Genomic DNA, 23,457 nt, shown 5'->3' with positions numbered 1-23,457 from the left:
AGATGTCATGGTGTTGCTGCCAAAATGAGAGTATAGAAAATGCCCAAAGGAAGTGGGAGTCATCCACAGTGAGGTGAAACAGTGATGAAGTATGAAGTGTAAGAAACTGCGTACCCATAGTGTCAGAAATCAACCAAGTGATGAAGTAGCAGTATATACAAAGACCCCTACAAGGGGTATGGTAGTGTGCAGAGGTAAAAAATGAAGTATGAAAAGAAAAGGAACCAATAGCCAAAAGTGACAAGTGGAAGGAGAAATCCAAAGGGTGAAAAACCAGGGAAAACATACCGAAAATATAGCCCAGACTATGAGCATATGTGTCCTGTGCACGCCGATCACGGCCCCACACTGTGGTCCCAGCGTCACGCCAGTGCATTCTGGTGGCTACCGCCGAGACGGCAGACCGGAAGAGCAAACCGTCCCGCCGGCCGCCTGAAATACACTGTGAATGGAGTGCGGAACGTCGGCGTAGTGGCGTCATAAGATGACGTCACACGCCGGCCCCGAGCGTGGCGCCGATGCACGGGGAACCACCCGCCCGATCCCCCGTGCCCGAAAGCAAAGGGAGAGAGGGAGGACGCGCGCCGTGCATCGCAGCTCCCGGCGGGGACAGCCCACAGCCAGCCCATCCACAAAGCCAGTACCTAAATGGGAATATTATGTATCAAAATGGTAGTAATATGGATGTATGTTTGTCTGAGTGTATCCTGACAGTAAAGTATCTACATTCCCCAGTGGTAACTGGGAGATAATGCATAGCATGGTATTGGACAGGGAAATGTGGGCCAATACAATACAGAAATCGAAAGAAATAAGCCTGCTATACCAAAGTCAAGTCTCTCCATCCCTATTCAAATATAAAGGAGGGGGGAAGTTTGGGACTTTGAGTGAGGAGCACAATGGGACCAATTGTGTGCCTCCATCCCGGTTCAGTAGCCATAAAGGAAGTTTGGGACTTTGAATGAGAGACCTGACCAGGATAGCAGGAAAAAAGATGTTTCATTTATTGATACATACATGCAAATCATAAACATAACACAATGATAGTGTATATATTGACATCAACAGAGTAAAAAGAAGGATGGAATATCCCAATTCCAGTGTTCATAAAATCAACATAGCAAATTTTCCATACAGAGATATATTCATAAACATCAATAAGCTGCAATGGTCAACAGTATTGAGGTAATGGATCACATCATCATAATAACTCGACGCGTTTCGTGGACTGAGTATGCCACTTCATCAGGAGTAGATGTCTGATCTATATATGTAAAAGAGTATGTGTAAGAAAATGGCAAATGAAGACAAATAAAAACTGGATGGGAGGGGGGGAGAGAGGAAATATAAACCTCAATTCCCCAAACTTACATTGCTCTGCAGGTAATTGCTGGCTTGGGGAATAGGACATGGTTAGGATAGCCTCCCACGGGAGCTGAGGGTCCACAGGGTGGGCAAGAAGGGCCAAACACACCACACACATGGAAAGTGTGGGCAGAAGTACATGGTGTAAAGATAATGCTTATGGCAGCAGGACAGGAGATATCTGTCAAAATGTAAAAAAAATATATATATATATTAGATATATGAATCAAAAGTACATACGTATTTAATAGTGGAGATGTCATGGTGTTGCTGCCAAAATGAGAGTATAGAAAATGCCCAAAGGAAGTGGGAGTCATCCACAGTGAGGTGAAACAGTGATGAAGTATGAAGTGTAAGAAACTGCGTACCCATAGTGTCAGAAATCAACCAAGTGATGAAGTAGCAGTATATACAAAGACCCCTACAAGGGGTATGGTAGTGTGCAGAGGTAAAAAATGAAGTATGAAAAGAAAAGGAACCAATAGCCAAAAGTGACAAGTGGAAGGAGAAATCCAAAGGGTGAAAAACCAGGGAAAACATACCGAAAATATAGCCCAGACTATGAGCATATGTGTCCTGTGCACGCCGATCACGGCCCCACACTGTGGTCCCAGCGTCACGCCAGTGCATTCTGGTGGCTACCGCCGAGACGGCAGACCGGAAGAGCAAACCGTCCCGCCGGCCGCCTGAAATACACTGTGAATGGAGTGCGGAACGTCGGCGTAGTGGCGTCATAAGATGACGTCACACGCCGGCCCCGAGCGTGGCGCCGATGCACGGGGAACCGCCCGCCCGATCCCCCGTGCCCGAAAGCAAAGGGAGAGAGGGAGGACGCGCGCCGTGCATCGCAGCTCCCGGCGGGGACAGCCCACAGCCAGCCCATCCACAAAGCCAGTACCTAAATGGGAATATTATGTATCAAAATGGTAGTAATATGGATGTATGTTTGTCTGAGTGTATCCTGACAGTAAAGTATCTACATTCCCCAGTGGTAACTGGGAGATAATGCATAGCATGGTATTGGACAGGGAAATGTGGGCCAATACAATACAGAAATCGAAAGAAATAAGCCTGCTATACCAAAGTCAAGTCTCTCCATCCCTATTCAAATATAAAGGAGGGGGGAAGTTTGGGACTTTGAGTGAGGAGCACAATGGGACCAATTGTGTGCCTCCATCCCGGTTCAGTAGCCATAAAGGAAGTTTGGGACTTTGAATGAGAGACCTGACCAGGATAGCAGGAAAAAAGATGTTTCATTTATTGATACATACATGCAAATAATAAACATAACACAATGATAGTGTATATATTGACATCAACAGAGTAAAAAGAAGGATGGAATATCCCAATTCCAGTGTTCATAAAATCAACATAGCAAATTTTCCATACAGAGATATATTCATAAACATCAATAAGCTGCAATGGTCAACAGTATTGAGGTAATGGATCACATCATCATAATAACTCGACGCGTTTCGTGGACTGAGTATGCCACTTCATCAGGAGTAGATGTCTGATCTATATATGTAAAAGAGTATGTGTAAGAAAATGGCAAATGAAGACAAATAAAAACTGGATGGGAGGGGGGGAGAGAGGAAATATAAACCTCAATTCCCCAAACTTACATTGCTCTGCAGGTAATTGCTGGCTTGGGGAATAGGACATGGTTAGGATAGCCTCCCACGGGAGCTGAGGGTCCACAGGGTGGGCAAGAAGGGCCAAACACACCACACACATGGAAAGTGTGGGCAGAAGTACATGGTGTAAAGATAATGCTTATGGCAGCAGGACAGGAGATATCTGTCAAAATGTAAAAAAAATATATATATATATTAGATATATGAATCAAAAGTACATACGTATTTAATAGTGGAGATGTCATGGTGTTGCTGCCAAAATGAGAGTATAGAAAATGCCCAAAGGAAGTGGGAGTCATCCACAGTGAGGTGAAACAGTGATGAAGTATGAAGTGTAAGAAACTGCGTACCCATAGTGTCAGAAATCAACCAAGTGATGAAGTAGCAGTATATACAAAGACCCCTACAAGGGGTATGGTAGTGTGCAGAGGTAAAAAATGAAGTATGAAAAGAAAAGGAACCAATAGCCAAAAGTGACAAGTGGAAGGAGAAATCCAAAGGGTGAAAAACCAGGGAAAACATACCGAAAATATAGCCCAGACTATGAGCATATGTGTCCTGTGCACGCCGATCACGGCCCCACACTGTGGTCCCAGCGTCACGCCAGTGCATTCTGGTGGCTACCGCCGAGACGGCAGACCGGAAGAGCAAACCGTCCCGCCGGCCGCCTGAAATACACTGTGAATGGAGTGCGGAACGTCGGCGTAGTGGCGTCATAAGATGACGTCACACGCCGGCCCCGAGCGTGGCGCCGATGCACGGGGAACCGCCCGCCCGATCCCCCGTGCCCGAAAGCAAAGGGAGAGAGGGAGGACGCGCGCCGTGCATCGCAGCTCCCGGCGGGGACAGCCCACAGCCAGCCCATCCACAAAGCCAGTACCTAAATGGGAATATTATGTATCAAAATGGTAGTAATATGGATGTATGTTTGTCTGAGTGTATCCTGACAGTAAAGTATCTACATTCCCCAGTGGTAACTGGGAGATAATGCATAGCATGGTATTGGACAGGGAAATGTGGGCCAATACAATACAGAAATCGAAAGAAATAAGCCTGCTATACCAAAGTCAAGTCTCTCCATCCCTATTCAAATATAAAGGAGGGGGGAAGTTAGGGACTTTGAGTGAGGAGCACAATGGGACCAATTGTGTGCCTCCATCCCGGTTCAGTAGCCATAAAGGAAGTTTGGGACTTTGAATGAGAGACCTGACCAGGATAGCAGGAAAAAAGATGTTTCATTTATTGATACATACATGCAAATAATAAACATAACACAATGATAGTGTATATATTGACATCAACAGAGTAAAAAGAAGGATGGAATATCCCAATTCCAGTGTTCATAAAATCAACATAGCAAATTTTCCATACAGAGATATATTCATAAACATCAATAAGCTGCAATGGTCAACAGTATTGAGGTAATGGATCACATCATCATAATAACTCGACGCGTTTCGTGGACTGAGTATGCCACTTCATCAGGAGTAGATGTCTGATCTATATATGTAAAAGAGTATGTGTAAGAAAATGGCAAATGAAGACAAATAAAAACTGGATGGGAGGGGGGGAGAGAGGAAATATAAACCTCAATTCCCCAAACTTACATTGCTCTGCAGGTAATTGCTGGCTTGGGGAATAGGACATGGTTAGGATAGCCTCCCACGGGAGCTGAGGGTCCACAGGGTGGGCAAGAAGGGCCAAACACACCACACACATGGAAAGTGTGGGCAGAAGTACATGGTGTAAAGATAATGCTTATGGCAGCAGGACAGGAGATATCTGTCAAAATGTAAAAAAAATATATATATATATTAGATATATGAATCAAAAGTACATACGTATTTAATAGTGGAGATGTCATGGTGTTGCTGCCAAAATGAGAGTATAGAAAATGCCCAAAGGAAGTGGGAGTCATCCACAGTGAGGTGAAACAGTGATGAAGTATGAAGTGTAAGAAACTGCGTACCCATAGTGTCAGAAATCAACCAAGTGATGAAGTAGCAGTATATACAAAGACCCCTACAAGGGGTATGGTAGTGTGCAGAGGTAAAAAATGAAGTATGAAAAGAAAAGGAACCAATAGCCAAAAGTGACAAGTGGAAGGAGAAATCCAAAGGGTGAAAAACCAGGGAAAACATACCGAAAATATAGCCCAGACTATGAGCATATGTGTCCTGTGCACGCCGATCACGGCCCCACACTGTGGTCCCAGCGTCACGCCAGTGCATTCTGGTGGCTACCGCCGAGACGGCAGACCGGAAGAGCAAACCGTCCCGCCGGCCGCCTGAAATACACTGTGAATGGAGTGCGGAACGTCGGCGTAGTGGCGTCATAAGATGACGTCACACGCCGGCCCCGAGCGTGGCGCCGATGCACGGGGAACCGCCCGCCCGATCCCCCGTGCCCGAAAGCAAAGGGAGGGAGGGAGGACGCGCGCCGTGCATCGCAGCTCCCGGCGGGGACAGCCCACAGCCAGCCCATCCACAAAGCCAGTACCTAAATGGGAATATTATGTATCAAAATGGTAGTAATATGGATGTATGTTTGTCTGAGTGTATCCTGACAGTAAAGTATCTACATTCCCCAGTGGTAACTGGGAGATAATGCATAGCATGGTATTGGACAGGGAAATGTGGGCCAATACAATACAGAAATCGAAAGAAATAAGCCTGCTATACCAAAGTCAAGTCTCTCCATCCCTATTCAAATATAAAGGAGGGGGGAAGTTTGGGACTTTGAGTGAGGAGCACAATGGGACCAATTGTGTGCCTCCATCCCGGTTCAGTAGCCATAAAGGAAGTTTGGGACTTTGAATGAGAGACCTGACCAGGATAGCAGGAAAAAAGATGTTTCATTTATTGATACATACATGCAAATAATAAACATAACACAATGATAGTGTATATATTGACATCAACAGAGTAAAAAGAAGGATGGAATATCCCAATTCCAGTGTTCATAAAATCAACATAGCAAATTTTCCATACAGAGATATATTCATAAACATCAATAAGCTGCAATGGTCAACAGTATTGAGGTAATGGATCACATCATCATAATAACTCGACGCGTTTCGTGGACTGAGTATGCCACTTCATCAGGAGTAGATGTCTGATCTATATATGTAAAAGAGTATGTGTAAGAAAATGGCAAATGAAGACAAATAAAAACTGGATGGGAGGGGGGGAGAGAGGAAATATAAACCTCAATTCCCCAAACTTACATTGCTCTGCAGGTAATTGCTGGCTTGGGGAATAGGACATGGTTAGGATAGCCTCCCACGGGAGCTGAGGGTCCACAGGGTGGGCAAGAAGGGCCAAACACACCACACACATGGAAAGTGTGGGCAGAAGTACATGGTGTAAAGATAATGCTTATGGCAGCAGGACAGGAGATATCTGTCAAAATGTAAAAAAAATATATATATATATTAGATATATGAATCAAAAGTACATACGTATTTAATAGTGGAGATGTCATGGTGTTGCTGCCAAAATGAGAGTATAGAAAATGCCCAAAGGAAGTGGGAGTCATCCACAGTGAGGTGAAACAGTGATGAAGTATGAAGTGTAAGAAACTGCGTACCCATAGTGTCAGAAATCAACCAAGTGATGAAGTAGCAGTATATACAAAGACCCCTACAAGGGGTATGGTAGTGTGCAGAGGTAAAAAATGAAGTATGAAAAGAAAAGGAACCAATAGCCAAAAGTGACAAGTGGAAGGAGAAATCCAAAGGGTGAAAAACCAGGGAAAACATACCGAAAATATAGCCCAGACTATGAGCATATGTGTCCTGTGCACGCCGATCACGGCCCCACACTGTGGTCCCAGCGTCACGCCAGTGCATTCGGGTGGCTACCGCCGAGACGGCAGACCGGAAGAGCAAACCGTCCCGCCGGCCGCCTGAAATACACTGTGAATGGAGTGCGGAACGTCGGCGTAGTGGCGTCATAAGATGACGTCACACGCCGGCCCCGAGCGTGGCGCCGATGCACGGGGAACCGCCCGCCCGATCCCCCGTGCCCGAAAGCAAAGGGAGAGAGGAAGGACGCGCGCCGTGCATCGCAGCTCCCGGCGGGGACAGCCCACAGCCAGCCCATCCACAAAGCCAGTACCTAAATGGGAATATTATGTATCAAAATGGTAGTAATATGGATGTATGTTTGTCTGAGTGTATCCTGACAGTAAAGTATCTACATTCCCCAGTGGTAACTGGGAGATAATGCATAGCATGGTATTGGACAGGGAAATGTGGGCCAATACAATACAGAAATCGAAAGAAATAAGCCTGCTATACCAAAGTCAAGTCTCTCCATCCCTATTCAAATATAAAGGAGGGGGGAAGTTTGGGACTTTGAGTGAGGAGCACAATGGGACCAATTGTGTGCCTCCATCCCGGTTCAGTAGCCATAAAGGAAGTTTGGGACTTTGAATGAGAGACCTGACCAGGATAGCAGGAAAAAAGATGTTTCATTTATTGATACATACATGCAAATAATAAACATAACACAATGATAGTGTATATATTGACATCAACAGAGTAAAAAGAAGGATGGAATATCCCAATTCCAGTGTTCATAAAATCAACATAGCAAATTTTCCATACAGAGATATATTCATAAACATCAATAAGCTGCAATGGTCAACAGTATTGAGGTAATGGATCACATCATCATAATAACTCGACGCGTTTCGTGGACTGAGTATGCCACTTCATCAGGAGTAGATGTCTGATCTATATATGTAAAAGAGTATGTGTAAGAAAATGGCAAATGAAGACAAATAAAAACTGGATGGGAGGGGGGGAGAGAGGAAATATAAACCTCAATTCCCCAAACTTACATTGCTCTGCAGGTAATTGCTGGCTTGGGGAATAGGACATGGTTAGGATAGCCTCCCACGGGAGCTGAGGGTCCACAGGGTGGGCAAGAAGGGCCAAACACACCACACACATGGAAAGTGTGGGCAGAAGTACATGGTGTAAAGATAATGCTTATGGCAGCAGGACAGGAGATATCTGTCAAAATGTAAAAAAAATATATATATATATATTAGATATATGAATCAAAAGTACATACGTATTTAATAGTGGAGATGTCATGGTGTTGCTGCCAAAATGAGAGTATAGAAAATGCCCAAAGGAAGTGGGAGTCATCCACAGTGAGGTGAAACAGTGATGAAGTATGAAGTGTAAGAAACTGCGTACCCATAGTGTCAGAAATCAACCAAGTGATGAAGTAGCAGTATATACAAAGACCCCTACAAGGGGTATGGTAGTGTGCAGAGGTAAAAAATGAAGTATGAAAAGAAAAGGAACCAATAGCCAAAAGTGACAAGTGGAAGGAGAAATCCAAAGGGTGAAAAACCAGGGAAAACATACCGAAAATATAGCCCAGACTATGAGCATATGTGTCCTGTGCACGCCGATCACGGCCCCACACTGTGGTCCCAGCGTCACGCCAGTGCATTCTGGTGGCTACCGCCGAGACGGCAGACCGGAAGAGCAAACCGTCCCGCCGGCCGCCTGAAATACACTGTGAATGGAGTGCGGAACGTCGGCGTAGTGGCGTCATAAGATGACGTCACACGCCGGCCCCGAGCGTGGCGCCGATGCACGGGGAACCGCCCGCCCGATCCCCCGTGCCCGAAAGCAAAGGGAGAGAGGGAGGACGCGCGCCGTGCATCGCAGCTCCCGGCGGGGACAGCCCACAGCCAGCCCATCCACAAAGCCAGTACCTAAATGGGAATATTATGTATCAAAATGGTAGTAATATGGATGTATGTTTGTCTGAGTGTATCCTGACAGTAAAGTATCTACATTCCCCAGTGGTAACTGGGAGATAATGCATAGCATGGTATTGGACAGGGAAATGTGGGCCAATACAATACAGAAATCGAAAGAAATAAGCCTGCTATACCAAAGTCAAGTCTCTCCATCCCTATTCAAATATAAAGGAGGGGGGAAGTTTGGGACTTTGAGTGAGGAGCACAATGGGACCAATTGTGTGCCTCCATCCCGGTTCAGTAGCCATAAAGGAAGTTTGGGACTTTGAATGAGAGACCTGACCAGGATAGCAGGAAAAAAGATGTTTCATTTATTGATACATACATGCAAATAATAAACATAACACAATGATAGTGTATATATTGACATCAACAGAGTAAAAAGAAGGATGGAATATCCCAATTCCAGTGTTCATAAAATCAACATAGCAAATTTTCCATACAGAGATATATTCATAAACATCAATAAGCTGCAATGGTCAACAGTATTGAGGTAATGGATCACATCATCATAATAACTCGACGCGTTTCGTGGACTGAGTATGCCACTTCATCAGGAGTAGATGTCTGATCTATATATGTAAAAGAGTATGTGTAAGAAAATGGCAAATGAAGACAAATAAAAACTGGATGGGAGGGGGGGAGAGAGGAAATATAAACCTCAATTCCCCAAACTTACATTGCTCTGCAGGTAATTGCTGGCTTGGGGAATAGGACATGGTTAGGATAGCCTCCCACGGGAGCTGAGGGTCCACAGGGTGGGCAAGAAGGGCCAAACACACCACACACATGGAAAGTGTGGGCAGAAGTACATGGTGTAAAGATAATGCTTATGGCAGCAGGACAGGAGATATCTGTCAAAATGTAAAAAAAAAATATATATATATTAGATATATGAATCAAAAGTACATACGTATTTAATAGTGGAGATGTCATGGTGTTGCTGCCAAAATGAGAGTATAGAAAATGCCCAAAGGAAGTGGGAGTCATCCACAGTGAGGTGAAACAGTGATGAAGTATGAAGTGTAAGAAACTGCGTACCCATAGTGTCAGAAATCAACCAAGTGATGAAGTAGCAGTATATACAAAGACCCCTACAAGGGGTATGGTAGTGTGCAGAGGTAAAAAATGAAGTATGAAAAGAAAAGGAACCAATAGCCAAAAGTGACAAGTGGAAGGAGAAATCCAAAGGGTGAAAAACCAGGGAAAACATACCGAAAATATAGCCCAGACTATGAGCATATGTGTCCTGTGCACGCCGATCACGGCCCCACACTGTGGTCCCAGCGTCACGCCAGTGCATTCTGGTGGCTACCGCCGAGACGGCAGACCGGAAGAGCAAACCGTCCCGCCGGCCGCCTGAAATACACTGTGAATGGAGTGCGGAACGTCGGCGTAGTGGCGTCATAAGATGACGTCACACGCCGGCCCCGAGCGTGGCGCCGATGCACGGGGAACCGCCCGCCCGATCCCCCGTGCCCGAAAGCAAAGGGAGAGAGGGAGGACGCGCGCCGTGCATCGCAGCTCCCGGCGGGGACAGCCCACAGCCAGCCCATCCACAAAGCCAGTACCTAAATGGGAATATTATGTATCAAAATGGTAGTAATATGGATGTATGTTTGTCTGAGTGTATCCTGACAGTAAAGTATCTACATTCCCCAGTGGTAACTGGGAGATAATGCATAGCATGGTATTGGACAGGGAAATGTGGGCCAATACAATACAGAAATCGAAAGAAATAAGCCTGCTATACCAAAGTCAAGTCTCTCCATCCCTATTCAAATATAAAGGAGGGGGGAAGTTAGGGACTTTGAGTGAGGAGCACAATGGGACCAATTGTGTGCCTCCATCCCGGTTCAGTAGCCATAAAGGAAGTTTGGGACTTTGAATGAGAGACCTGACCAGGATAGCAGGAAAAAAGATGTTTCATTTATTGATACATACATGCAAATAATAAACATAACACAATGATAGTGTATATATTGACATCAACAGAGTAAAAAGAAGGATGGAATATCCCAATTCCAGTGTTCATAAAATCAACATAGCAAATTTTCCATACAGAGATATATTCATAAACATCAATAAGCTGCAATGGTCAACAGTATTGAGGTAATGGATCACATCATCATAATAACTCGACGCGTTTCGTGGACTGAGTATGCCACTTCATCAGGAGTAGATGTCTGATCTATATATGTAAAAGAGTATGTGTAAGAAAATGGCAAATGAAGACAAATAAAAACTGGATGGGAGGGGGGGAGAGAGGAAATATAAACCTCAATTCCCCAAACTTACATTGCTCTGCAGGTAATTGCTGGCTTGGGGAATAGGACATGGTTAGGATAGCCTCCCACGGGAGCTGAGGGTCCACAGGGTGGGCAAGAAGGGCCAAACACACCACACACATGGAAAGTGTGGGCAGAAGTACATGGTGTAAAGATAATGCTTATGGCAGCAGGACAGGAGATATCTGTCAAAATGTAAAAAAAAAATATATATATATTAGATATATGAATCAAAAGTACATACGTATTTAATAGTGGAGATGTCATGGTGTTGCTGCCAAAATGAGAGTATAGAAAATGCCCAAAGGAAGTGGGAGTCATCCACAGTGAGGTGAAACAGTGATGAAGTATGAAGTGTAAGAAACTGCGTACCCATAGTGTCAGAAATCAACCAAGTGATGAAGTAGCAGTATATACAAAGACCCCTACAAGGGGTATGGTAGTGTGCAGAGGTAAAAAATGAAGTATGAAAAGAAAAGGAACCAATAGCCAAAAGTGACAAGTGGAAGGAGAAATCCAAAGGGTGAAAAACCAGGGAAAACATACCGAAAATATAGCCCAGACTATGAGCATATGTGTCCTGTGCACGCCGATCACGGCCCCACACTGTGGTCCCAGCCTTACGCCAGTGCATTCTGGTGGCTACCGCCGAGACGGCAGACCGGAAGAGCAAACCGTCCCGCCGGCCGCCTGAAATACACTGTGAATGGAGTGCGGAACGTCGGCGTAGTGGCGTCATAAGATGACGTCACACGCCGGCCCCGAGCGTGGCGCCGATGCACGGGGAACCGCCCGCCCGATCCCCCGTGCCCGAAAGCAAAGGGAGAGAGGGAGGACGCGCGCCGTGCATCGCAGCTCCCGGCGGGGACAGCCCACAGCCAGCCCATCCACAAAGCCAGTACCTAAATGGGAATATTATGTATCAAAATGGTAGTAATATGGATGTATGTTTGTCTGAGTGTATCCTGACAGTAAAGTATCTACATTCCCCAGTGGTAACTGGGAGATAATGCATAGCATGGTATTGGACAGGGAAATGTGGGCCAATACAATACAGAAATCGAAAGAAATAAGCCTGCTATACCAAAGTCAAGTCTCTCCATCCCTATTCAAATATAAAGGAGGGGGGAAGTTTGGGACTTTGAGTGAGGAGCACAATGGGACCAATTGTGTGCCTCCATCCCGGTTCAGTAGCCATAAAGGAAGTTTGGGACTTTGAATGAGAGACCTGACCAGGATAGCAGGAAAAAAGATGTTTCATTTATTGATACATACATGCAAATAATAAACATAACACAATGATAGTGTATATATTGACATCAACAGAGTAAAAAGAAGGATGGAATATCCCAATTCCAGTGTTCATAAAATCAACATAGCAAATTTTCCATACAGAGATATATTCATAAACATCAATAAGCTGCAATGGTCAACAGTATTGAGGTAATGGATCACATCATCATAATAACTCGACGCGTTTCGTGGACTGAGTATGCCACTTCATCAGGAGTAGATGTCTGATCTATATATGTAAAAGAGTATGTGTAAGAAAATGGCAAATGAAGACAAATAAAAACTGGATGGGAGGGGGGGAGAGAGGAAATATAAACCTCAATTCCCCAAACTTACATTGCTCTGCAGGTAATTGCTGGCTTGGGGAATAGGACATGGTTAGGATAGCCTCCCACGGGAGCTGAGGGTCCACAGGGTGGGCAAGAAGGGCCAAACACACCACACACATGGAAAGTGTGGGCAGAAGTACATGGTGTAAAGATAATGCTTATGGCAGCAGGACAGGAGATATCTGTCAAAATGTAAAAAAAAAATATATATATATTAGATATATGAATCAAAAGTACATACGTATTTAATAGTGGAGATGTCATGGTGTTGCTGCCAAAATGAGAGTATAGAAAATGCCCAAAGGAAGTGGGAGTCATCCACAGTGAGGTGAAACAGTGATGAAGTATGAAGTGTAAGAAACTGCGTACCCATAGTGTCAGAAATCAACCAAGTGATGAAGTAGCAGTATATACAAAGACCCCTACAAGGGGTATGGTAGTGTGCAGAGGTAAAAAATGAAGTATGAAAAGAAAAGGAACCAATAGCCAAAAGTGACAAGTGGAAGGAGAAATCCAAAGGGTGAAAAACCAGGGAAAACATACCGAAAATATAGCCCAGACTATGAGCATATGTGTCCTGTGCACGCCGATCACGGCCCCACACTGTGGTCCCAGCCTTACGCCAGTGCATTCTGGTGGCTACCGCCGAGACGGCAGACCGGAAGAGCAAACCGTCCCGCCGGCCGCCTGAAATACACTGTGAATGGAGTGCGGAACGTCGGCGTAGTGGCGTCATAAGATGACGTCACACGCCGGCCCCGAGCGTGGCGCCGATGCACGGGGAACCGCCCGCCCGATCCCCCGTGCCCGAAAGCAAAGGGAGAGAGGGAGGACGCGCGCCGTGCATCGCAGCTCCCGGCGGGGACAGCCCACAGCCAGCCCATCCACAAAGCCAGTACCTAAATGGGAATATTATGTATCAAAATGGTAGTAATATGGATGTATGTTTGTCTGAGTGTATCCTGACAGTAAAGTATCTACATTCCCCAGTGGTAACTGGGAGATAATGCATAGCATGGTATTGGACAGGGAAATGTGGGCCAATACAATACAGAAATCGAAAGAAATAAGCCTGCTATACCAAAGTCAAGTCTCTCCATCCCTATTCAAATATAAAGGAGGGGGGAAGTTTGGGACTTTGAGTGAGGAGCACAATGGGACCAATTGTGTGCCTCCATCCCGGTTCAGTAGCCATAAAGGAAGTTTGGGACTTTGAATGAGAGACCTGACCAGGATAGCAGGAAAAAAGATGTTTCATTTATTGATACATACATGCAAATAATAAACATAACACAATGATAGTGTATATATTGACATCAACAGAGTAAAAAGAAGGATGGAATATCCCAATTCCAGTGTTCATAAAATCAACATAGCAAATTTTCCATACAGAGATATATTCATAAACATCAATAAGCTGCAATGGTCAACAGTATTGAGGTAATGGATCACATCATCATAATAACTCGACGCGTTTCGTGGACTGAGTATGCCACTTCATCAGGAGTAGATGTCTGATCTATATATGTAAAAGAGTATGTGTAAGAAAATGGCAAATGAAGACAAATAAAAACTGGATGGGAGGGGGGGAGAGAGGAAATATAAACCTCAATTCCCCAAACTTACATTGCTCTGCAGGTAATTGCTGGCTTGGGGAATAGGACATGGTTAGGATAGCCTCCCACGGGAGCTGAGGGTCCACAGGGTGGGCAAGAAGGGCCAAACACACCACACACATGGAAAGTGTGGGCAGAAGTACATGGTGTAAAGATAATGCTTATGGCAGCAGGACAGGAGATATCTGTCAAAATGTAAAAAAAAAATATATATATATTAGATATATGAATCAAAAGTACATACGTATTTAATAGTGGAGATGTCATGGTGTTGCTGCCAAAATGAGAGTATAGAAAATGCCCAAAGGAAGTGGGAGTCATCCACAGTGAGGTGAAACAGTGATGAAGTATGAAGTGTAAGAAACTGCGTACCCATAGTGTCAGAAATCAACCAAGTGATGAAGTAGCAGTATATACAAAGACCCCTACAAGGGGTATGGTAGTGTGCAGAGGTAAAAAATGAAGTATGAAAAGAAAAGGAACCAATAGCCAAAAGTGACAAGTGGAAGGAGAAATCCAAAGGGTGAAAAACCAGGGAAAACATACCGAAAATATAGCCCAGACTATGAGCATATGTGTCCTGTGCACGCCGATCACGGCCCCACACTGTGGTCCCAGCCTTACGCCAGTGCATTCTGGTGGCTACCGCCGAGACGGCAGACCGGAAGAGCAAACCGTCCCGCCGGCCGCCTGAAATACACTGTGAATGGAGTGCGGAACGTCGGCGTAGTGGCGTCATAAGATGACGTCACACGCCGGCCCCGAGCGTGGCGCCGATGCACGGGGAACCGCCCGCCCGATCCCCCGTGCCCGAAAGCAAAGGGAGAGAGGGAGGACGCGCGCCGTGCATCGCAGCTCCCGGCGGGGACAGCCCACAGCCAGCCCATCCACAAAGCCAGTACCTAAATGGGAATATTATGTATCAAAATGGTAGTAATATGGATGTATGTTTGTCTGAGTGTATCCTGACAGTAAAGTATCTACATTCCCCAGTGGTAACTGGGAGATAATGCATAGCATGGTATTGGACAGGGAAATGTGGGCCAATACAATACAGAAATCGAAAGAAATAAGCCTGCTATACCAAAGTCAAGTCTCTCCATCCCTATTCAAATATAAAGGAGGGGGGAAGTTTGGGACTTTGAGTGAGGAGCACAATGGGACCAATTGTGTGCCTCCATCCCGGTTCAGTAGCCATAAAGGAAGTTTGGGACTTTGAATGAGAGACCTGACCAGGATAGCAGGAAAAAAGATGTTTCATTTATTGATACATACATGCAAATAATAAACATAACACAATGATAGTGTATATATTGACATCAACAGAGTAAAAAGAAGGATGGAATATCCCAATTCCAGTGTTCATAAAATCAACATAGCAAATTTTCCATACAGAGATATATTCATAAACATCAATAAGCTGCAATGGTCAACAGTATTGAGGTAATGGATCACATCATCATAATAACTCGACGCGTTTCGTGGACTGAGTATGCCACTTCATCAGGAGTAGATGTCTGATCTATATATGTAAAAGAGTATGTGTAAGAAAATGGCAAATGAAGACAAATAAAAACTGGATGGGAGGGGGGGAGAGAGGAAATATAAACCTCAATTCCCCAAACTTACATTGCTCTGCAGGTAATTGCTGGCTTGGGGAATAGGACATGGTTAGGATAGCCTCCCACGGGAGCTGAGGGTCCACAGGGTGGGCAAGAAGGGCCAAACACACCACACACATGGAAAGTGTGGGCAGAAGTACATGGTGTAAAGATAATGCTTATGGCAGCAGGACAGGAGATATCTGTCAAAATGTAAAAAAAATATATATATATATTAGATATATGAATCAAAAGTACATACGTATTTAATAGTGGAGATGTCATGGTGTTGCTGCCAAAATGAGAGTATAGAAAATGCCCAAAGGAAGTGGGAGTCATCCACAGTGAGGTGAAACAGTGATGAAGTATGAAGTGTAAGAAACTGCGTACCCATAGTGTCAGAAATCAACCAAGTGATGAAGTAGCAGTATATACAAAGACCCCTACAAGGGGTATGGTAGTGTGCAGAGGTAAAAAATGAAGTATGAAAAGAAAAGGAACCAATAGCCAAAAGTGACAAGTGGAAGGAGAAATCCAAAGGGTGAAAAACCAGGGAAAACATACCGAAAATATAGCCCAGACTATGAGCATATGTGTCCTGTGCACGCCGATCACGGCCCCACACTGTGGTCCCAGCGTCACGCCAGTGCATTCTGGTGGCTACCGCCGAGACGGCAGACCGGAAGAGCAAACCGTCCCGCCGGCCGCCTGAAATACACTGTGAATGGAGTGCGGAACGTCGGCGTAGTGGCGTCATAAGATGACGTCACACGCCGGCCCCGAGCGTGGCGCCGATGCACGGGGAACCGCCCGCCCGATCCCCCGTGCCCGAAAGCAAAGGGAGAGAGGGAGGACGCGCGCCGTGCATCGCAGCTCCCGGCGGGGACAGCCCACAGCCAGCCCATCCACAAAGCCAGTACCTAAATGGGAATATTATGTATCAAAATGGTAGTAATATGGATGTATGTTTGTCTGAGTGTATTTGTCTTCATTTGCCATTTTCTTACACATACTCTTTTACATATATAGATCAGACATCTACTCCTGATGAAGTGGCATACTCAGTCCACGAAACGCGTCGAGTTATTATGATGATGTGATCCATTACCTCAATACTGTTGACCATTGCAGCTTATTGATGTTTATGAATATATCTCTGTATGGAAAATTTGCTATGTTGATTTTATGAACACTGGAATTGGGATATTCCATCCTTCTTTTTACTCTGTTGATGTCAATATATACACTATCATTGTGTTATGTTTATTATTTGCATGTATGTATCAATAAATGAAACATCTTTTTTCCTGCTATCCTGGTCAGGTCTCTCATTCAAAGTCCCAAACTTCCTTTATGGCCTATAAACAAAAAAAGAGCTACAATTTTGAGAAAACAACAATATTTTTCACATTATTTTTATATGAAATTCCCAGAAAAAAAATGTAAAAATCAATTTTTTTTAACATTTTAGGCTAATTTGTTTTCTGCTACATATTTTTGGTAAAAAAAATTGCAATAAGCGTATTTTGATTGGTTTGCGCAAAAGTTATTGCGTTTACAAACTATGGGAAAGATTTATGTCATTTTTATTGTTTTTTTTTTAACTAGTAATGGTGGCGATCTGCGTTTTTTTTTTGCGGGACTGCGACATTGCGGCGGACAGATCGGACCCTTGACTGAATTTTTGACACTTTTGGGAGTACCAGTGACATTACTACAGTAATTAGTGCTATACATATGCACTGTTACTGTAAATATTACACTGGCAGGGAAGGGGTTAACTTAGTGATCAGTGGGTTAAATGTATCCCTAGGGGGCGTGTTTCTAACTGTGGGGGGGGGGCATGACTAGTGATGTAACCACAGAGACATATGATCCTACATAGCAGGATGGTGTAGTCTCTGCAGTTAGATCAGGGAGAATGACAGGCGGCTTTGTTTACATCAGCCGCCTGCCTTTCTCCCTCTCCAGCGGGAGATCAGGAGTGACCAGCGGACATCAGAGCCACCAGTCACTCATGCGGTATGTCAGGGAACGAGCGGGGGCGGGAGCGCGCCTCCGGCGGTGTGCGTTCGCCCCCTAGTAGCTCCTGGGCAAGCGATGTAGCCCTACGTCGGTTTGCCCAGGAGAGCCAGACTGCCGCAGTAAATAGTCATGCGGAGGTCGGCAAGTGGTTAAAAACCTCCAGAGTGACACCATGTCCATGTCCCTGCCCTCTTTGATCTACACTCTATTCAGCCCCCTTGAGAACACTAGCTACCAAGACCTTGCCACAATTGCACAGAAGATGAAAGAGAATGTGAATCAGCCTTTGCTTCACTCATTCTTAGATCCAAGTAACTGATGAAATGTTCTCGCCAGTGCTTGCAGAAGCTGCTTGTTTCTTTGTCAATTCTGCTGTCTGTGAAAATCCTTGTTGATGTGGTTGATTAGAATATTCAAGAACTGCTTAAGAAGGCAGAGGTGTATTCCTGTGCCATAAAAAAATTCAAACTGTCCCACTTACAAGAAGAGGAGCAGAGTGAAAAATCACAGGAAGTAGAGGAAGCACTATCCACGTTAAAGCAGCCAGTCTTTTGGTTTCTTTCAAAATGCCGCAGAAGACCCAGACAGTGCAGACCCAAACAGGCGGCATAGAGCAACAGATCAATCTGACTGGTAATCAGGTGCACACAATCCATTTTGCTATGGCCTTCTCACTGGCCTGTTGTTCCTTAGTCACTTTTGTATTTTGAAACACTTAAAAGAGCAGTGCAAATAGTTTACTGTGGTGGTGCACTGGCTTGACTTGGCTCATCATTGCATGTTTTATGCATTTGTGGGCTTGAATTAGGGGGAAAAATCAAGTTATTCTGATTTTATCTTTCACCCCACACAGTCAGGTCTAAGTTGTCTCTCTATAATATACTTCATGTATGGCCTTTCCCATGGCCAGCCCAGCCTTAGGCCTTTAGGTGCCTTGTGCCGTGCAACAATTATTGACAGTGCCTTTTTCAGTGACCACAACTCTCTATATATATTTGGGTGGGATACTTCAATTCTGGGAAAGCAGCGCTGCAGCAGCTTAGAGATATTATGAAATCACTCCAATTAAGATTCAGTGACCAAGTGCACAACATGACAGACATACAATCCGCTATTACTTTAGAATAACAAAAGGTATGCAATCTGATTGCAAGTTTACTAAAAAAATCACTGCAATGTACATAGATAAGACTGTTCTCAACAAAAGTGTAGTTAAGTGTGTTCTGTGCTTCCCTTTGTATGAATTTTGGAATCAGTTGTCTGGAATGTCTGCAAATGACGCTTCAAGTTTGTTGTATTTTTACCAGCAAGTGTCGCTCTACATGGTTCGCAAAGGGACTTGATGTCCTTAAGATCACAACTCTGGATGGTCTGAGGACAGTGAGGAGGCCTGTAATTCTGCAGAGGGCTCTGGACAGTGGTATGTGGAGGCCTGTAATGCTGCATAGTGCTCTGGATGGTGGTCTGAGGAGGCCTGTAATGCTGCATAGAGCTCTGGACGGTGGTCAGAGGCGGCCTGTAATGCTGCATAGTGCTCAGGACAGTGGTCTGAGGAGGCCTGTAATGCTGCATAGTGCTCGGGGCAGTGGTCTGAGGAGGCCTGTAATGCTGCATAGTGCTTGGGACAGTGGTCTGAGGAGGCCTGTAATGCTGCATAGTGCTCAAGATGGTGGTCTAAAGAGGCCTGTAATGCTGCATAGTGCTCTGGACGGTGGTCTGAGGATGCTTGTAATTCTGCATAGTGCTCTGTCATTGGATGCTCTGTCTGCTGTCTCTGGACTTTGGCAGTCGTCTCATGCCTCGTGCGTCATGACTCGGAGGTTGGACTCTTGTAGGGACTTGGAGGCCTGGCTCTGGCAGTCATCACGGTGCACACAGTCACTTCAACTCACTTGCTGGGAGCAGAAGCAGGTGGAGCTGTACAAAACGGAAGTTAGTTCACGAGGGTAACGTTTCTGCCTTACATTTTCATTTAGTTTTCGCTCATTAACGAAAACAGATTTGATTTTTGTCAAAGTTTTGGCCAGTGGACTAAAATGTGATCAATAAATCCCACGAACAACCAGGTAGCAATTATTTGCTGAAAGCACTAGACTTTCCACTCCACTCCACTCTACTATCTAATATAGATATAGTGGACTAAAATGTGCTGTACTTTTCCTTTAGTTTCGCAGTCACTGTAAAAATTCCGCTGACGAAAACTTTGACAAACTTTTTGTTGACGAAATTAACACTGCCCAAAGCTTACTCCACAACAGCTAGAGATCCTTAATTCCCTTTGTTCAGCTACAAAATCCTAAATATCTTTAAAAATTTAATAAAAATTAAAATAAATCTTTGAACTCATCTAATGCCATTGTGCTTTTGCTGGGTGCCCAATGCATCCCTATACATTTAGGAAAGGGTGGGCTTCCCCCAGGCATACCTTCCCTAATCTATCCTTTATTATATAGCTAATCCAACTTGGGGAATTCTCAAAATTATAGAGTTAGGACTGCAATACACTGGAGTGCTGCAACATGGTTGCTGCAGCTTACACATACTGCATATTTGCAAATGTGTGGAAACTGAACTGCTTCTTTTTAAGGTGAACTGGTAGACAGGGTCAATTCAGTTTGTTGCAGGTTGGCTGGTAAGTGAGCTGGGAATGTTTATTTGTTTTTAGACATGTGTCGCCCCTTCCATGTGCTCCTTGCTACAAAGGCAAGTTATAGGTAGGGGTGGTTGCCATTTGTTTGTACAGTTGGTGAATTGGTTAGGGGATACACTGAATGCCTTCACTGCTATTTTTTGCTTTTGCTGGGTGTCCAGTGCATCCCTGTACCTTTAAGGAGGGGTGGGCTCCCTCCAGGCATACCTGCCCTCAATTGATTATATATGTGCTTCAACTTGGGGGACTCTCAAAAGTATAGAGTTAGGACTGCAGTATACTGGGGTGCTGTGACGTGGCTGTTGCAGGTTACACATATATTTGCAAATGTGTGCAAACTAAACTACTTGTTTTTACCATGAACTGTTAGACAGTCAATTTGATTTGTTGCAGGCTGGCTGTTAATGAACTGGGAATGTTTGCTTGTTTTTTGACATGTGTCACCCTTCCGTGTGCTCCTTGCTGTAAAGGTTGGTTTTAGGTTGGGGTGGTTGCCATTTGTTGGTACAGTTGTTGAATTGGTGAAGGGACACACTGGATACCGTCACTTTGTGTTCACTTTGTCAATCTTCATTGTGTGGCCACGTGTCTTCTTTAGAGTCACCATTCAGGGATTTGTATATTGGGATCATATCCTTTCCTAAGCGCCTCTTCTCCAAAGATAATAATTTTAATTATTGTAGCTCCAGCTTTGTTGCCTTTCCCTGGACCATCTCTAGGTCAGGGAGAAGCTTCCTGAAGATTGGTAACCAAAACTGGATGGCATAATCACAATTTGGCTAAACCAGGGTTTTGTAAAATGGTAGAATCATTTATATTGAGTAAATACCCTGTTTAATGCATGCTAATAGTCTGCGGGCCTTGGTTGCTGCAGCTTGGTATTGTATGTCTGTAATTTACTAGGACCCCCCAGATCCTTTTTCATCCTTGATTGCGCCTAAGGTTCTCCCTCTAGAAAGGAACTTGCATTCATATTTTTATCTCCCATGTGCATTCATTTACATTTTCTAATATATATACCTAATTTGCCATCTAAGTGCCTGCTCCTCTATTTTAACTGGATCTTCTTGTAATGTTGCTGTGTCCTGATGTGAAGTTCTTGCCCTGCTTAGCTATGTATTAACAAATACTGCGATTGAACTGTTTATTCAAACCTCTATTTAGTTTATGAACAAGTTAAACAGAACAGGTCTTGACTTGACTTTTGGTCCCCTGACTGATGTGCGATCTGGGCCGGCACCCACCTTGCCTAAAGGTAGCGCGGGCCCTGCTTGTGAAGAAAAACTCACATGAGCCCAGACAGAAGTGTGTGCACATATTCTAAACAGATTTGATTGAGAGATGAGATCCAATATTGATATACGGGGGGCGTGTCTTGAACATGGCGGCGTGAAGACGCATCTTGTGAGAGCTTCGGACATCTCACCCTGTCCATTGCTGTTTTACTGCCACTACCTACCTCGGCATGAGCACCGGACGTAGGAGAGGACCCAGGAAACCTCTCCATGCTTCTCCAGGTGCAGAACTGCACCGATACTTTCCCAGGACCCGCTCCTCCTCAGCCCGCATCAACCGCTCACAACCATGTGGGGCCCCCTCTACACCGATGGCTGCAGCAACCGCTCCGGTCTCCCCGACGGCCCCGCTCCTCTTTGATATGGGCTCGCAGTCTCCGTCCTCCTCGATCTCCTCGGCTCCTTCTGCCTCCGTCGCTGCTATGTCCGGGGGACACGGGAGAACTCTGGGCATTGATCCAGGCCCTTCCCACGAAGAGGGATTTTGAGGTGCTGGCCTTACGTTTGGAGGAGGCCCATGCCAGGGACATCTAGGCTGTGCGCACAGAGGTGCATGGACTGCAGGACCGGGTGTCTGCGGGCGAGCAGTCTGTTACCTCGCTTGAGGCGCGGGTCTCTCGGTTGGAGGCTGCCCACGCTGCGCAATCGCTGCATGTGGGGGAGATACAACTTTGCCTGGAGGAGATGGAGGACCGCAGCCGCCGGAACAACTTGTGGCTGCGGGGGTTGCCGGAGGCCACTGGACAGGAGTCTCTTCCTTCTACTGTCCAAGCCATCTGCCAGCGGCTGGCTCCAAACATCCCGCCTGCCTCGCTGGGCCCCCGCTCTTCTGATGCTGCACGGCCGCGCAATGTCATTTGCTGGCTGCACCGCTACTCCCACAAAGAACTTATCCTCAGACAAGCCTGGGAGGCCAGAGACGTGGACTTTGACGGTGCTAGGGTGAGGATCCTTCCGGACCTGTCAAGGGCAACACTCCAGAGACGAGCCTTGATGCGACCACTTCTGGAGTGCATTCGCCAGCTTGGGTGCACGTACCGGTCGGGATTCCCCATCTCCCTCACAGTCCGCAAGGGCTCCAATATTGATATACTGTATATTTAAAGCAATTTAGCAGTGTCAACATTAAGGACGTTAAAAGCATTTCTTGCTGCTCTAACACCGATATCAGGGGCATCACCATTCATGGGTCGGAATATAAGGTGGCGGCATTTGCCGATGACCTTTTGCTATTCATGTCTCACCCGCACGTTTCCCTGCCTAATTTACTGAGCGACCTGGAACTCTTTAGATCTCTGTCCAATTTGAAGATCAACTATGCGAAATCGCATGCCCGCAAAATTTAGCTGCCCCCCGGGCTCCAAGCGTCCTGCAAGACAAATTTCCCTTTTGCCTGGAGACCCGACGCCATAACTTACCTTGGTATTCAAATTCCCCGCCACCTGCATAGTCTTTACGACATGAACTTTAAACCACTTTTGGCCACGATTATAGCGGACCTTAAGAGGTGGATGGGACTCACTTTATCCTGGTTGGGATGCATTGCACTTCTTAAAATGAATGTGCTCCCC

Source organism: Pelophylax lessonae, assembly GCF_965119305.1.
Source record: "Pelophylax lessonae genome assembly, chromosome: 5".
NCBI lineage: Eukaryota > Metazoa > Chordata > Amphibia > Anura > Ranidae > Pelophylax > Pelophylax lessonae.
Note: the sequence above shows the minus strand (reverse complement) of the source record.